The sequence below is a fragment of the Rhea pennata genome, chromosome 10, assembly GCF_028389875.1.
Source record: "Rhea pennata isolate bPtePen1 chromosome 10, bPtePen1.pri, whole genome shotgun sequence".
Taxonomy (NCBI): domain Eukaryota; kingdom Metazoa; phylum Chordata; class Aves; order Rheiformes; family Rheidae; genus Rhea; species Rhea pennata.
In genome coordinates, this window is record NC_084672.1 from 1,729,264 (window position 1) to 1,744,639 (window position 15,376).

Consider the following 15,376-nt stretch of genomic DNA (forward strand, 5'->3'; position numbering starts at 1 on the left):
ACAGCAGTGGATATGACCAGAAAAATAGTAACGCTAACAAAGCACTGCTGTAATGCTTTTTTTCCCTCATCAACAAGCTAAATCACTTTAATAACACAAATGACATTCATCAGAGAGCCATAGTCACCTGTACGAAGAAAAGACTATTTTGACATTGTGTTTGAATATCTGTCTGTCTGTTAGGCAATGGTTTAATTTCATTGCTAAGTTACAGGCACACTGACAGTCAAGTCACATATACTTACCTTGAAGCAAGAGTAAATAGGGAGCATGGTGGAACTTTGTAGCTGTTGTTACACATTTTCATTCTCCTACCCTGAAAAAAGAGGCTAAAATATATATTCACTGCCAATGATGAATAAGTAAAAAGCAGTTATAGTTATCACTACATCAAAAAACGCCTCATAAAATAAGCTAGTGCTAGATTAAACCAGAGGCAGTGCTATCCATTAACTTCACCAGATAAGCAACTAGCTTCTACTCCACTATTTGCCATTAGAGGGTATTCTCTACAATTTCAGCTATGAAATAAATGGACTGTCAGAACAACAGGTAGCTGATTCTGCCTCCCTTGTTTGCACCCTTTCCAGTGTTTATCTCACAACAGCACCACGTGTTTGCCCAGTCTCAAGGTCTGATTACAGTGAATTGTCACTTGAGGAGAGCAGGCAGGGAGAAGAGCAAGTCAGGCTGCACCTCCACTTACAGCCTCTTTGGAGCACAGCAGCATGCTTTCCTGGGTCTGAATTCTTGCAGCTGTATCCTGGTTGTTTAATTCTCTCTGCTTAGAAAGTAGAGGAGTCTCTTCTTATTGGTATATGAGGTTCTGAATGGGGATGGCCTTGTTAATTCACAGCTTGAAGTTTCTCCAAAACATTACTTTGCTCACTGACCTTCACCTACTCATGAATCTACTGCATCTGAACTGAGAGGGCCAAGCTTTGGCCATGGCAATCCCAGGGATATGCACCCTTCTTCTCCTGCCTCATCTCCCCCTCAGGAAGGCTCTTTCCAGTTCTCCTTTTGTAATGATACAGAAATCTGCAGTTTCTGGTCTCCTGTTGAAGTGATGGTATCTGTCAGTATGCAAACTCGGACTTACTTTCCCTCATCCTCCTCTTGTCTTTTGGTCTCCACATAGGATGGAAATCCATAAAAGATGCTGGCACTGGCTAGCAACAGAAGACTATTGACTTTCATATCACCCCCCTGAAAGGAACCAAGTTGGACACTAAACCACAACTCTTTTAAGAGCTGATTTGTCAAAAGGAGCTTATCTTGAAAACCAGTGGCATCTTGCAGGGATCTGAGACAGCAGATGATCAAAGAATCACCAGAGAGGAACTGAGGTTACAGAAGGGCAGGAACAATTCATTTAATCGCTCTGAACTGAGGGGGACTTGCCTGTATCAAGACCTCAATGAAACATGAGGAATCTGACTTACCTGAACACAGAGGGATTGCCAAAGACATTAAAGGAGACAGCAAGACTAAGGATATCATGAGTCTTTCTTCCCTAATTCCATCACTTTATCCCTCAGTTAAAAACAATGGTGTGCCTAAAGCCTTGCTCTGTGTATGTGATCATATTGCTTTAGTTCCTCCTAAAATCTGCGCTGTAAATCTGAGGGTTCCCACCTTCAGCTGCAGGGAGATTCTGCTGAAACAGGCAGCTGGACTGTGAGCTCGGGCGAGCACGACTGACACAGATCACAGCCTAAAAATACATGTGCATCTAATCAAGACTTAAGCAGAGTGACTAAACTTTTTTTTTTTTAAGCTTCCAAAGCTTAACACACAAGACGACTCAGTAAAAGGTCCTACTGACAGAAATCTAAATAATCCCCCCTCCCCAAAAAAAAAACATTATTCGTCTATAATTCTGTGCTCCTTCCTCTGCTCACTCATCATGAGTGTCTGTAGCTTAGATGTTTCTGGATAGTAAGACATTCCATCACAAGTTCACTTTACAGTCATGGAGCAAAGAGCCCTTTGCAGAAAAATTGTTATTCAATTATCTCCTTTTTTAAAAGATTCATTCCCTAGTCCTAGCTTTCACTCCCCACATGTGCTTCCTTCTCATCAGAGATGCTGAGCAAAGTACTGTGAGTATTTACAGAAGGAAGGTGGAAATTTAGAACAATCTGAAGATTAGATCAAGGGAAAATGTTTTGCTGGTGACTGTGAAAACCCAACTTAATTGGTGACCTGCTGTCTTAATTTTAGAGGGAAAAGAAGCCACTTTCAGCATTCTCCCCTAGCTAGAAATATATCAAAATTTATTTTTTTACCTCACAAAATAAAAAACAAAGGTTATTTACAATCATGACAATAAATAATACTTTCCTTGTACTAGGATTTTTCCTGCTACTGGTATTTACCTTTGGTAACCTGTATGCAGAAATAGCATATGTGACCATATGTGTTTGCATGTTTTGAAAGTTCACAAACATACTAATTAATAAAAAATGCTCAGATTAATTGACTTCTTATTTGTATAATCACTTATCATAAACTTGTACATAAAGTGTAAAAGGGGTGCAATAAAACAAGTACAGGTTATCTGCATACACAAAAGCAGAATTTGTATGGACAATCACTGCAGATGAGCACATACAGAATCACAGAATGGTTGAGGTTGGCAGGGACCTCTGGAGATGATCTAGTCCAACGCCCCTGTTCAAGCAGGGTCACCTACAGCACGTTAGACAGGATTGCATCCAGGTGGGTTTTGAGCATCTCCAGAGAAGGAGACTCTACCACCTCTCTAGGCAACCAGTGTTCTGCCACTCTCAGAGTAAAAGTTTTTCCTCAGGTTCAGATAGAGCTTTCCAAGTTTCAGTTTGTGCCTGTTGCCTCTTGTCCTCTAACTGGGCACCACCGAGAAGAGTCAGGCCCCATCTTCTTTATGCCTTCCCTTCAGATACTTGTACATGTTGATAAGATCCCCCCCGAATCTGGGTAGGAAGGAGACCTGTGTTTTGAGCTTCCTTCAGAGCACATACAGAATGCTGAGACGCTTGTACAGTTATCATCTAAAAAGCTTGACCCTGCTATGAATGACAGTACAAAAGAAAGCTAAACCATCTAAACCTCCCCCCCCTACCCCGCCTCGAGCATTGCAAGTTCAATAGCGTTTTGCACATCTGATTAAGCAGCCAATCTGCTGCCAGGTAAGCAAAGAATTTGTGATCCTGTTTGTACAACGCTGAATTCCAGCACACAAGAGGGCAAGTTGTGAATATTCTGTGGAGCCAATTTGATTAAATCTGTTATTTTTGTAATAGCATTTCTGTATAGAAAAAGTGTTTCCATTTACCCAGTCCTAAATTTAGCTTAAACAGAAATAGGAATAGATGCTCTGTATGAGGAAAAACCAAGTCATACTTGTGTGCATGTGTATACAAGTGTGTGTATAAAATAAAGATTATATAGACATAATTATGTTTATAATCATATGTACAGATATATATGCACACATACACCAAGATATAGGGCCTAACCAGCCAGTTTCATTTCAAAGTTTATGTTTGGGAAATGAAAAATCCTTTTAAAATATTCAATATTTAATAGTTATCAGTCAGTCCTGGGCTTTTCATTTTAAATATGACAAAAGCAAATAACATTTTTTATTTTCCAATATCCAGAACAGTAGTACTGCACTCAATACAGATAATGATTAACAACAAGAAATCTTCCCCTCTTCCCTCTTTTTCTTTTCAGATCTTTTCTGTCTACGCTGTCATTTTTTAGTTTGAAAACCCTTGTGAGATTTGCTGTGTCCAGTCTTGGCACAGTTTTCTCCTCACCCATCACAGCATCCTTAGATGTTGTGGGCGTGAAGGATGGATTTTAGCCTCTTGACCCGCAGACTTCAAAGTACCATTCTGACATACTTGTGTTTCTTTGTATTGTCTCTAAGGTTCAAGACTCAGCAATGAAACCTAGATTCCTGGTATTATAAGTGAGATCAAGGTTGAAATAGATCAGAAAAGCAAGTTCAATCATAATTATTCTTATTAGCAAGAATTAAAGGACTGAGTCCAGTGAAGAACAATGAAAATTATTCTTGTAATGGATTTCATGGAAGATGTAGGAGCTTCACTTGACGTTCACAAAAATTAAAGCTAAAAAGGGATAAAATTCCTCCCTCTACATACCCAAGGGATAAGTATCAGAGAAGCAGTGCTATTTAACCTAACAGACAATGTTAGTGCAAGGATATATCCAAACCAGCATGAAAAGATTAGATGGCTTCTAACCACCAGAGGTTTATGAACAGCCTCAGGATCTTTTCCACTTCTGTGTTTCTAGTTCAAGTCAGAGCTGCAAGCTCCTTGCTGATCTGACTTCTGATCACAATTCCCTCTAAGAAAAGTTTTGCACTGACATATTGGACTATCCAGAGACCCTTGTTTGGAAAAAACCACTGCAACTACTTTCTATTACTGCTACTTCAACCACACAAATACTGGACTACAAGAATGAGCTAAGTGGCAGTGATGAGGAATAGACTCTACTGGCTGTTAAGAAATTACAAGGTGAGCATGAGTCAACAGTAACACATGGGAGTGAAAGACAAATATAATCTCAGGTCTCAGCTGGTGTACAGCACTCAGCTTTGGAGTGCTATCCCTTAAGAAAGGGTCGGATCAAATACAGACAATCTACAGAAAAACAGTAAGGATGATCAGACATTTAGAAAACAAATTACAGGGAAAAATTGAAGAAACAGAGGTGGTTTGCCTGACAAAAAGACCACAAAGTCATTAAGCATTTTAAACAAAATGTAAAAAGAAAAAAGTGGTTTTTTACTTTTAATAACAGCTTATTTCTATTCATGGCCCATACCAGAAGAAATGGGCTCTACATTGCAGCAAGCAAGATTCAGGTTAAATATTATAAGCAGCAAGGACAGCAAAGTAGTTGAACAAATTATTGGGGAGCAGAAACTCCAATACCAGATACCTCTGAAAACAGCCCATACGTCTCTTAGGAAGAACAGAAGTGCAGCTAACCCTGCCTTACAGGGAAGTACAGACCAAATGACCTTCCATACCTATGATTCAGTGTTTGATTACTTCATATTCTACCATAAGGCCTAACCACTGACTCATGCCAAATCCTGGGATAGGATAAACATAAATGACAACAGTAGAATTGACAGACAGGGAGGCCCAAATAAACAGGAAGACAGCATTGATGGTCCCAAAGGCATGACAGCAAATAACTGAGGACTTATAGTCATTACATAAAAGTAGTAGGAGGGGATGTTTATGGGGAATTCCTCCTTGTTTGAAATGCAACAGATGTGCCAGCCTTCATCGTCTATTATACCAAGCAAAAGTGGTGGCTGACTCTAAAGGGAGTAAAGTGAGGTAGTAAGAAATAAGGCTGTGCAGGATCTGAGGTAAGGAGAAATACTTCCTATTCAAAGCATGAGACCAGAGCACAAAAAAAAGGGGGGGGGGAATGAAATAACAAACCACTATCTTGCACAATGCCCTCTGCAGCATTGCTGTTTATGGATGTGACACATGATGACATTTGTCAAGCCTACAAAAAAGTATATTCAAACGAGTGACTAACTAGATGGTGAGATCTGTTTTACATGTATGGATGGCTAAAGGTGTCATTTCTAAGATCTCATGTAGCAAGAAAATGGAAGTCTAGCCAATGCTACTTAAGAATAGAGAGAAGCTCGTTTCAAAGATGACGCCCAATTTGAATTTACACAGTAAGCAAATAAGGTTGCTTTATCTGCTGCGACCCAGATATCACTGATCAGGAGGACTGGCAGAAGATAGGGATCTCTGATTTAACTGTGCAATGCATAAGTCCATGCCTAATTTCCATAGACAATGTCAGAAAAACAACATGAGATTTTAAATTTGGGCAGAAAACAGAACTAGGTAGCAACTGAACTACTGGTTTGACCATTAGGTTTGTGCTTACGCAAAATGAGGAACAGAGGAAGCAAGAACAAGACTTTTTTTTGATTATCTACAGAAAACCAAAAGAGGGACAAAAATGACATGGTGAAGAAGCATCCAGGAATGTGAGAAAAGAACTGGTGGCAATCACAGATGCCATGGGAAAACAGAAGTCACAAAGAGCATGACTGCTAGTGGCAAAAGCAAGATGATTGAACCAATTTCTTTTTCTAACTAGTGAAGACTCTTGATCCTCTTATTAGAGAATACATACATATTTATTTTGGCTTTCCATCTCATTGTATATTATAGGCTGAGAAGTGTAAGTAGATGTAAGAAAAGCAAATATCATAACAAGTTTCAAAATAATGAAAATTGTTTTTGACTTGAACATCACTACAGTTGAGCCATGAATTACAATTTTCTTATCTCAAATGATTTATCGGGAAAATCATCTATCTCAGAACAGAATGGATAACTGAGCCATGTACTAAATTTAGTGGCATGTTACTTGTTAACCCCAAATATTCACCATAAAAACACTTGTCTTCCAGTGGACTGTTTTCACCTGCAATTTTATAAAAGGCTGAGGTACCACATGAATCTCAATTAAATAAGGTTCATACCAATAAACTTGAAAACACATTGCATCTTTCTAGAGGGCAAGAAACAAGCCAGCCATATCATCATTTATACATTCCTAGACAATTAAAGCAAAATCTTTTGTTCAGATCGCAGAACTCAGCTGTGTCAGTAGAACTGCTCTGATTGAAGTAATTTAGTTTCAATTACAAAACTGTTCAAGAACAGATTTGAGTATGATACTCAAGAGATTGAAGACTTCCTTTACAAATGGAAATGTATATTTGGGGGGTGGGGGGAGCAACAAACTGGCTATTACCCAGGAAACAACAAATGTGTAATAAAATTCTGTATACTGTAAAGGCCTCCCTTTACTAGCGTGGTATATGAAACACTTCCTGTGTTCAAACTCTCCTACCATGAAAAGGTAAGTAGTAATTCTCACTCTGCAGTCAACTAAATTAAAACTGATTTTTATCAAAGTCCTGTTTCATCCCCAAAACTACTTTTGTGTTTGTAGACACAAAATGCATATGAACTACAGCTTTATAGGACACAGAGTGCACAGGCTACTTGTAGAACTCCCACTTCTGCTACCAAGGAAGTCCATAACCACCTAGGAGGGAAAACAACAGGATGCAAACTCAGGAGAATCAGGATTCTCAGATGTTTCCAAAACTTATCTTTTAACTAACTGGCAGGACAGATCTCATGTCTGATGTCTACCAGTAGCCGCCACATAAACTAGCAGATTGTTCTTTATCCTCACTGTAGAAGTTGAAATTTAAGTGGCATATGAGCCAAAACCAAAACACTTATGAAGCCAATGGTAACAATTCCATTAACTATAGTAGAAGCCAGGCTACTGCATCCAGTACATGTTATTCTCCTTTTTAGCACCAGTTCATTATTCCAATATATCACCTCCTCATTAAAAGTATTAATGGTGCAGATACACAAGCATCTTTCTTTGCAAGGTTCTAAAAAGTCCTTTCTACTTTATCTTTACAAGTAGCTTGTTTTTGATAATAACTTCTAGGTTACAGATTTTACTTTCTTTATTCAAAGACAGAATAAAGTGGGAAAAAAGTATCTGCACACTCAGCACAAATCAAAACTTCAATTTGTTAAATTGTTTTTTCATTTTCATCCTGTATGTCTTAAAAGTAGCCACATTTATTTTCATAACTGAGCATAAAAAGGATAGAAGAGACATAGTATACTTGCAGATTAGCCTGCACATTTAAAAAGCATCAAGTATATTTTGGGATGGATAGCAGGGGTAACTTAACAGTTGGCTAGGATTAAGTTCTAATCTATCTTTGTTTCCCACAAGATGCATTTATCATTTACTCCACCTCAACTTACTCATCTACAAAATGGCTGCAAATCTTACTCCTAGTACGTGTATCTCATGGAGTGTTCTTCATGATTAACATGGTTATTGGCTGGATCTGTCACTGGCTCAACAAGTTCTTCGATCACTAGAAATATTACAAAACACCTTTTCAGAGAGCTGGCTAAAACAGAAGTTTCATATCCTCTGGTCACCTGTAACTGACCTTAAAGTTTAACAATGGAAAAATTTAGTTATGCAACTAGGCATGAGAGTGGTGGATGTACAATAAACAAAGCCTTTGCATTAGGAAAAAGAAAAAGTCACAAAGAAAAGCAGAGAAACTAAGCGACTTAAAAATTATTATTTCTTAACCTGCTTTGGAGACTGTAAAGCGCTACTTGTTGAGGAAAAGAAAGTCTCAGAGATGAGCTGATCACTTCTTAGACTAGCTGAAATTGTACTTCTCATTTTTAAAACTATTTTTGTTTATAGGTTTTAAAAAAGGATTACTTTAAAAAATAAGCCGTTCCCTCCATATTTGAAAAAGGTCAGAAGACGGCATGGAAAAAGGATTAAGCTATCCTTTTCAGGCTTGGGGTCTTTTTAACTGTAAAGGGGGGGGAAGACGCACCCACCCACCCACACACACCAACATGTGGTAAAATACATTTTGTACAGAATCTTATTTTTGAAAATGCCATCTAAAAAAGATGCATTAAAATGCCACTCTCCTCCTCATATTCCATTCAGGCCCTTGCCTGTGTTACCAGAGCCAAGTCAATATACCTTCCATCTGCATGGAGGCTGTTCTCTGTTTGAACACACACACACACAGCAGAACCAACACCAAAGCTAATAGCCAGATTGTTTCAAGTAACCAGCACTCATTTTTTGAGGACAAACTGACAAACACCTTGTGTATTTTCTTTGTTACAACTATCTTCCACAAAAAGGTCACTTTATTGGGGCTGAGCCCCAATACATACATATGTATGTCAGACATGAAAACTACAGATGAGCTAAAAGACTTACCATCATTCTGTCTGCAGTCAAGAAGTGTTTGGAGGAGTACAGGGAGTCTTTTTGCTCTATAGTACCGCTCAGTTCTGGAGCTTTACTGTAAGATCGATTTTCTGCTTGAATTTAAGTCTGAAAGAATTGTACTATAGCAATCAACAGGGGAAACAAGTCAGGAATGTTTACAGACTATTTTCACAAAATAAGTAACAATCTTGTGATAACTTGGTATACAAGAACTTTTGACTTCTATTTACCTCTCTCCTGAATCAAGCCATCAAAGTCTTTACTCAGGAACACCACATAAACTAAAGCAGGTCATTTCTTAAGAAACATGAGGTAGAGATGACAAGAAGTGTGTGTATAGATGATACTCTGAGGAGCTGGGAAGAAAGGCAAGTATTTACTTACATAGGGCAGAATAATTATTGCTATTGCACAGATAAAATTTTATGATTTTAAGGCAGATGTAGAGGCTAGACAATCAAATAGATCTGCTTTACCTATAAAACTCAGAATTCTAGACCCATCTTTAATGCTAGCCTGTTGTATAACTTTTGGTAATTCACTTTAAGCAGAAATTTCCAACACAGAAGATAAAGTACAAAATGAGCACTGATGATGTATATGTTAGAGAATATCAGAAAATATTTTTTCTCATTTGAACTAAAAACATGTATTAAATAAGCCTGGATCTAGCAGACTATTTCCTTTCTCCCACCCCACCTTTTTTTTCCCAAAATCTCCTTACTCCCAAAATTCTATTTTGGAACAGCTGTGAAAACTTTTACTCAACATATTTGGAAGAAATATTAATACTTCAAAATCTGACCTACATTTTAAGGAAGTGACAAACAGAAAGCATCACCATGAAGAAAAGGCGAAAACTCCTATTTATTACAATATAGAAATAAAGGTACTACTGAAATAAAATATTATGTATTCAAAGTGTCATAATGGCGTTTATATTTAAGGTTATTTATTTTTTGCCTGAATTTATTTGCAAAATTTGACTAATCATTAGAAAAATTCAGTTCACCTGAATCTTGGCCCTTGCATTATTATTTATAGAAAACACAAAACAAAACAAAATCTTGCCATCCCCAATTCCAAAATTTTAGTGCAGCCCAACATTTAAGGAAATCCTGTGAGGCTTTGATGTCAGTTTCAAACTTAGCAGAAATAGCTCCATTCGCTTACATGGTTTTGAAGTTGACAAGTGGAACAAGATATTACACTTCTGCTGCTCCCATCTTTATCACTTACACTACAACCAATAGAGCATTGGACACGACAGATTTTTTTAGTACTGGCAGAAGTTACTACAGCAGCTGCACTGGTAATTACGCTGGTAACTGTGTCCTATGAATCACATTCCTCTTGAAGTCCCCTGCCCAAGAACTGTCCTCACTTTCATCTTCACTACTTAAACTGTCAGACTTGAAAGCACTCACATCTACCACAGCAAGTCTAGTACAATACGCCCTTTCCACAGTAGGTGCTTCTTATTTTGAGTGTAAGGAAGATATATGCTCTGTTCTTTTGAGGTACTCTTTTGCTGAATCAAAACCTAACCATTGTGTAAGGTATAAAACCTGTAGAGTACATAACTACATTTCCTTTCTTTATTTCTTTTTTTTTCCCTTCTTCTTCTACCCCCACCCTTGGATAGGATAGAGCCAGGTAAATATTGCTAAATGTTTTTTTAAAGTCTAGCTAAATCATAAAACTCCTTTAGCTTCAGCAACATTCACATGCCTGGAAGACCAACAGCAGTAAGAATAGCTGAATACTCAGTTACAAAATATATAATATGTATACCAGTCTGAAACTATTCCTCTTCACTAACCACATAATTATTTTCATTGTTTAAACTCTGTAGGGGAAACTTTATGATAATAAAGTATCACAGCCATAGGAAAAACACTCATCTGTGATGACATCAGCCTATCTTCATAATAATAAAATGATTAACGTTTCAGAAAATAAATACAAAGAAATTTGCCAATTTATATAAAGAATGACTTGGCTACCTAGAGAACATCAAAAGATAAACCTAGTGAATATTCTTAAGCATTCCTTCTGCAAAAAAGGGACAATATACAATGCATCTATTAAAAAAAAATCCTAAATGTTCCACAAGTACAACAAACAGTCTTGGCAGGAAACAGCAAACATATCTGACAACCGAAAACTAGGAAAAAACAGTGTACTGCAAAAGACCGCAGAAAACTTTAAAAAATATAGTGTACAATTTGAGGAAGGTTTACAAATAGATATTTTCCTGTTTATCCTTATAGACCAGCGAAAAGTGTATGCAACTTCATTTCTCCCCTTTTGTTAAACATTATGAACTCCTAGGCTTCACTGGCCTGCCTGACACTGCACAGATGAAAAGGGAGCTAGCATCCTACACTAAACTCTGGAAAAAAAGCGCAGTTTTGACACCTACCAGAAATAGTATAATTGCATGCTAAAGACAACAGGAGCACTGTTAGACTGAAAAAACAGTATGTGCGAAGAGAGTGTTGCTTTATTACCTCCTGATATACGTCTTCAACGCGGAGCAGATGAAGGACACATTCTTCTCCCAACACCACAGAGTACTAGTAATAGGCATTATGGATATGACATGAAATAAAGCAATGATGGCAAACCACTGGCACCACAGCCAAACACGGCCCTGATAGCTCTGAGTTGGCAGTGGTGACAATACTTTCACAAACAAGCTTACGCACCAGAGGAAGAAAAGTGTGCTATGGGCTATGGTTGGAAAAGGGGAGGGGAAGAAGGAGGAAAGAGGGTGGGGGGAGGGAAAGTACTGCTACTGCTAGCTCATGTAGCCCAGAGAATAACCTACGTGTACAGAAAGGTAGGAAATTGTAATAAGAAACATAGGAAGATTAGTCATTGTTATTGTAATGCTATGTTCACTTAAAAAAAATGTTTTTCATTAACACGCTGCCTTCTGTGTAGAATCCTGAAAAATGTTTTTAAAACCATGTTTACATAAATTTCACTAAAGTGGTTTTTTTTTAAACATAGTATCCTCACATTACAGAGAGAGAAAAATGAGAACATGTTTTTTTCCAAGACAGCCAAGCATGATAGAAGGAAGCCTGAAACAATCAGTCATGCTGTTCCTCTGTAGTAGACTTTAAGATTTAAATAAAATAAAATTAAAATTTTGTCTCATTTTTTTCCCCTAGCTGGGTCCCTTTTTCATTGCACTTTTCATTCTCTGAAATGCCAGGGAGATGACAATCAAAATAGTGCAGAGTATCCTAATTCCTCCTTATATATGATTTTGCCAGTCAAAGAATATTTCTGCAGAACAGACTACAGTATATTAGTTCATTCCATATACAATTTTCTTCTTCACCTAGCACATTAAAGTAGTTCCTTCCCAGTCTGTACATTGCTTAAACAGCCTTTCTGCATTCCTTATCTGAGCTTCCTAGTTGTATATTAGTCTCTTATTTGAAATATAACTAGAAAACAGAACATTGTGACACAACTATGCCATATTTGCAAGCAATTAACGCAGAAACCAATGGGAATCATTCATAAGTCAGAATAATTACATACCAGTCCCAAATGTCAGTACTAGAAATCATATTGTTTTGAACTTGTCTAACTCCCTCAAGGGATTGATTACATCAAAAATTCTGAGCAAATAACAGCAGATAAGAACATCCCTGAATCTAAATTTGACCCTGCTGCTTGTACCTTGCTAACTGCTATTAACCTGGGATACACTTAAACAAATGAACTAGAGACAAAAGGCAGAGCACAAACATCCAAGCCTCTTAAAATGGTGCTAAGCTCCAGTGCTTATTTGCCTAAAGATTTCAGCTTTTTTTTTTTTTTTTTTTTTTTTTAATTCTGTCTATCACACTACCATATTGATTTTAGGACTCTCAGAGTATAAATTCATGTTGTCAGAAAACTTAGATATAGTTTTCCCCTACGCATTTTTGTTCCTTTTCCCCAGCATTCCTTGATACCCGTGATTAATATCATTGTAAATTCCCCTTAATGACCAATTATCCAGCTACACTGGGGGGAGGAGGGTAAGGGCAGGGAAGAACAGCAATTTAAGAGCAGAATTTTCTCTTTCTAATTACCATATTTACATACACAAGAAATGACTGAAGATGTTACACACACACACAAAAAAAAGAAGGAATGCTTTGTTTTGATGCAGTAGGGACAAATAATACTCCTTTGTAGATCAGCTGATATCTTATAAGCCACAAAATCCAGTCAGGAACTCATTTCAGCAAATGTTCAGCTACCCAGTAACTTTCTGACACAAGAAATTATACTGGCTTCTAAAGTACAAACCATTTATTTAGGGTTTAGCTGACCTTCGTATAAAACTTGTCTTGATATAAGACTGCAGTATTTCACGAAATAAAAAATAAAATAAGAATAAGCACAGAACTATGTTGCAAAATACTAATTCTGGATGAAGTGACCTGAAATCACCTAACTGATCAAATCAGCAGCTCTTAATAACAAAATAGCTCTTAATGCTAGATCAGAACATATCTAAAAGACAATCATATAGCAGCACATGAAACCCTAATTCAGTTCCAACAATAACTGGAGAGCTTCAAAATCTTTTAGAATGAGTATTTTTAATATTTTAAATTTTGGCCAGAATGCTGAAGTGTGATGGCCACTTCTACACGCAAACCAGCATTTACAATTCAACATCCATATAATTATTTACAGATTACTTCGAATAATGAGGAAATTGGACAAGTATGGGAACCATGTACAAAACCAAATACTAACTGTAGCAAATCCTACACTGACAGTTTTAACTTCTTTGTACTCAAGATTTGAGAACCAGAGCATATCAACAGGAATGGAGAAAATTTTCATCTTCCAATGGGAGACTAACCATGGATAACTAAAAAATAGTTCCCCTCTACTATAAGCAGAACTTTTGCTGCTTAGCCATTAAGACTCTTACGATACAGGATTCCACACATCTTGCTAGCACAGATGTTTCCCAATTAACAATTATCTATAACAGATAGAATTGACAGCTTTATTCATGGAAATATATAGTTTTTTTTTTTTTTTAAATCAACTAAGGCTTAATTTTGCTTCATCAAGATACAAGTTTCTTCCCCTATTACAAAGGGAAGAAAATTGGATTTCTAATTTAAATGGCATAATCATATCAATCTTTTAAATTGAATTACTTTTTCTTTTATTCTAATCTAATAACTAATTCAACTGACCAAAGATTTTTTATTATTATTTCAAGAAGGTTGAACCCACAAAAGTGTTATTTAAAGCTTATTTACCACCGTGATACGTTGCTTAGATATGTAGCCTTCAGAATATTTCATTTTAGTTTTCCCAATAGTTTTCTAAGACTTCTAAAATTCCTGTAACAAGAGTAGTGTGTGCATGCATAGGGCAGAGGGGAAGTCAACATCATTAAACATTTTTTTTTTTAATAAATGTCACTCAGTACTTTGGAGAACAATATGCAACTTTATACAACTTTATATAATCAAATATAACTTGAACTTACAACTCGTTCTCACTTGGGAGGAAACGAAGAGGAACACATTTCTGTATTCTCAGAAACTTTTTTTAATGGATGTTGGCTTAGTTAATTCTTACAGATACTTGGTTTCCTTGATAAAAGCTCTTTTCCAAAGGTCTTTGCCTGTGCCGTTAAAGCCTCCAGACTAAACCTTCCTCAGTGAAGCCTCAAACCAAGGGCCACTGCTTTTTGTTCAGACCTGGAAAGAAGAATTTAATAGAGCAAAAAATAAAACTCATGTCAGAGCAAAAGTAAAACTCACTCTAATCCAGAAGCCCTAAACGCTTTGCAAACTTCACGTTTCACAGCGATTGCACTAATTTTTGTTCTGTGAAGCCAGTGCCAGAGAACAACAAGCAAAATGACTCGTCCAAGAGCAAACATGCCACAAGACAGAAACCCAAGGGCTCCAGCAGCTAAATCACAAGAGGCCCTAAACCCGCACAAAAACATTGGCCTGTTGCAAAATACGATCCCAGCTACAAGTTGCGTTTGTTTTTACCTTGAGCGGGATCCAGCTCGACCTCTCTCCCAGCTCACAAGCACTCCCACCGAGTTGGTGCTCGCTTGTCAACTGTGCTACAGTTTATCCACCCCCGACACGGGTAAAACAGAACGAAATAAGAAAGGGGGGGGGGAGGAAAAAAAAAAAGAGGGGAAAGGAAACACGCCACACGCGAAACACTCCGAGGAGCCAGGCGGTTTCCCAGCGGTTCTCGCCTTTTTGCCAGCGCTTCGAGCGACTCGCGCGGGTTTTTCCGCCCTCCAGTCCTTCCCCGACCGCGCGCCCTTCCCCTCAGCGGCCCGGGCCCTGCCCGCACTAAATTAAAATTTAAAAAAAAAGGAAAAATTGAAGGAAAAGCGGGTGCGAGGCCCGCGCTCCCGCCGCCGCCCCTCAGCGGCGGCAGCCGCCCCTCCCCCCGCGCCTCCCTC

The 15,376-nt window shown here is 37.8% G+C and overlaps 1 long non-coding RNA gene across 3 annotated transcripts; it reads right to left on the minus strand.

The window, feature by feature from the left end:
* Window positions 1-208: 208 nt before the first annotated feature.
* Window positions 209-15,368, minus strand: LOC134144869 (uncharacterized). 3 transcript variants are annotated; one of them, XR_009959499.1, is made up of 4 exons: window positions 14,429-15,368; window positions 9,129-9,254; window positions 8,887-9,017; window positions 209-316 (listed from the first exon to the last, which is right to left on the minus strand). It is a non-coding gene; the product is annotated as an uncharacterized LOC134144869 (long non-coding RNA). The 3 variants fall into 3 exon arrangements; XR_009959500.1 differs by lacking the exon at window positions 209-316 and adding an exon at window positions 3,199-3,952 and having other exon boundaries at window positions 8,887-9,003; XR_009959498.1 differs by lacking the exon at window positions 209-316 and adding an exon at window positions 3,199-3,952.
* Window positions 15,369-15,376: the final 8 nt, after the last annotated feature.